General features: G+C 55.1%; 1 protein-coding gene across 3 annotated transcripts in view; it reads left to right on the top strand.

Annotated features, from left to right (window-relative positions):
* Positions 1–2,413, top strand: part of POLE (polymerase (DNA directed), epsilon, catalytic subunit) — a 74,529-nt gene that overhangs the window by 48,988 nt on the left and 23,128 nt on the right. The gene's annotated exons all lie outside the window — the stretch shown is intronic.

Genomic DNA, 2,413 nt, shown 5'->3' on the forward strand with positions numbered 1-2,413 from the left:
ACTTGGCCTCCCAAAGTGCTGGGATTCCAGGCGTGAGCCACCCTGCCCAGCCGGAGATCCTGAGATTTAAGGCTTCACTGGGTTTTTGCAGGTCACAATGGCTGAGGCCTCAGAAGACAGTCCAAGGCCAAGTGCTCCCGACATGGAGGACTTCGGCCTCGTGAAGCCGCCTCACCCAGCAGCCCCTGTCGCTGTGAAGAGGAAGCGAGTTCTTTGGGAGAGCCAGGAGGAGTCCCAGGACCTCACGCCGACTGTGCCCTGGCAGGAGATCTTGGGACAGCCTCCCGCCCTAGGAACCACCCAGGTAAGGCACACAGTTGTGACACTATCTCTAAGGGGTCTGCTGCAAAGCCCAGGGAGCCCAAGATGCGTCCTGACCCCTAGGGAGGCTGCTTATGAGAAAGTCGTGGCGGGCATTCCCATCTCACCACTTGCACATGGGCTGTGCTCACCATCCATCCCAGGAGGAGTGGCTTGTCTGGCTCCGGTTCCACAAGAAGAAGTGGCAGCTGCAGGCCCGGCAGCGCCTTGCCCGTAGGAAGAGGCAGCGTCTGGAGTCAGCAGAGGGTGTGCTGAGGCCTGGGGCCATCCGGGATGGTCCTGCCACGGGGCTGGGGAGCTTCTTGCGAAGAACTGCCCGAAGCATCCTGGACCTTCCGTGGCAGATTGTGCAGGTGTAGACCTTGATCCAAGGGGAGGGCAGTGGCTCTGCTGATGGCCCAGGGATGGGGTGTCCGTCTGGGCCCTGAGGTCTGGGATGGGAGGATTAGAGTGGGCCTGGAGTTTCCTGCCCATCGTAGGGAGGCCTAAGGCCCTGTGCTGGGAGCTGGAAGCTACCTGGGAGGTGGCCCTGTGTGTGGGTTCCAGTGTGTCCTGTGACGTGCTGTATGTCCGTGTGGCCTTTCAGATCAGCGAGACCAGCCAGGCCGGCCTGTTCAGGCTATGGGCGCTCATTGGCAGTGACTTGCACTGCATCAGGCTGAGCATCCCCCGTGTGTTCTACGTGAACCAGCGAGTTGCTAAAGCGGAGGAGGGCGCTTCGTATCGCAAGGTAGGGAGGCAGCTGGTGCTGGTCTCTGCAGTCATCTGCCTGGGCAGCCTCTGAGGTGGCTTTCCCGTGATCTAGCGTGGCCTTGAGCCTCCATCTCCTCAGTACCTTATGGGGATGTTGTAGGAATTCCTCAAAACAATGTGTGTGAACACTGAGCGCAGAGTCTAGGGCAGAGCGAGTGCTGGGGATGGAGCTGCTGGTGTCCTTGTCACGATGAGCTTGTCTGCCCGCGAGGTCCATGTCGCAGGGACAAACCGAGTGGCGTTTGTTAGAGGTTGTGAACTCTGTCTCCATCGGATGTTTGGTTGTTAACAGCTTTATTGGGATGTAAAGTTACACGCCATCCAACTCACCCATTCAAAGTGCACAATTCATTGGCTTTTAGTGGCATGACTATTGCCAGTCAATGTTGACATTTTCTTTTTTTTTTTTTCTAATTTTACTTTGATTTCTGGGATCCACGTGCAGAACGTGCAGGTTTGTTACATAAGTAAGCATGTGCCATGGTTGTTTGCTGCACCCATCACCCCGTCACTTGGGCATTAGGCCCTACATGCATTAGCTGTTTGTCCTGATACTCTCCCTCCCCTCGCCCCCCCATTCAGATATTTTCATCACTCCAAAAAGAAACATTGCATCCCTTACCTGTCACCATCCTCCCCCAGCCGTCAGTAGCCACTGATCCACTTCCTGTCTCTGGGTTTGCCTGTTTGGGCATTTGATATCAATGGAACCCTACAGTAGGTGGGTCTTTGTGCTGGGCTCCTCCCACCTGCAGAAAGTCTGAGGGTTTTCATGTGGCCATGAGTGCGCCAAGGCTCTTAGGTGGCGTCTCGGCCCAAACCCCCCGTTGTTAATCTGTCAGCTCAGCACATTTCTTGACTGGATGCTGTGAATCACGTAAGAAGTGACATGTAGCTGGGGCGATGAGGTGTGCACATTTGTACCTACACAAGGAGGTTTTCTGGAGAAGGTGAAACTCGATTCCAGCCAGGTGATTCAGTAGAATGTGCATCTAGGAAGTAGATAGATGCAGAGCCAGGTGTGGTGGTTCACACCCGTAATCTCAGCACTTTGGGAGACCAAAGTGGGTGGATAAAAAAAGAAAGCGGACGCAGAGGCATCGAGACCGCAGAGAACAGATGGGAGTGTGAGATTTCCACACCTTCCTTCAGATGCGTGGTGCTGTGGCGCTGCGGCTGCCTTCAGATGCATGGTGCTGTGGAGCTGCGGCTGTGTAGAAGTGCCCTTACTTTTGGGTTGCTTTTCTTTATGACTGTCAGCTCATCTCTGGAGGGAGGATCTGGCACTGTGTGAATATCCTGTCCTCGACATTTGACTGGATGGTGTCAGCATCCATGT

The sequence above is a fragment of the Mandrillus leucophaeus genome, unplaced genomic scaffold, assembly GCF_000951045.1.
Source record: "Mandrillus leucophaeus isolate KB7577 unplaced genomic scaffold, Mleu.le_1.0 Scaffold237, whole genome shotgun sequence".
Classification (NCBI taxonomy): domain Eukaryota; kingdom Metazoa; phylum Chordata; class Mammalia; order Primates; family Cercopithecidae; genus Mandrillus; species Mandrillus leucophaeus.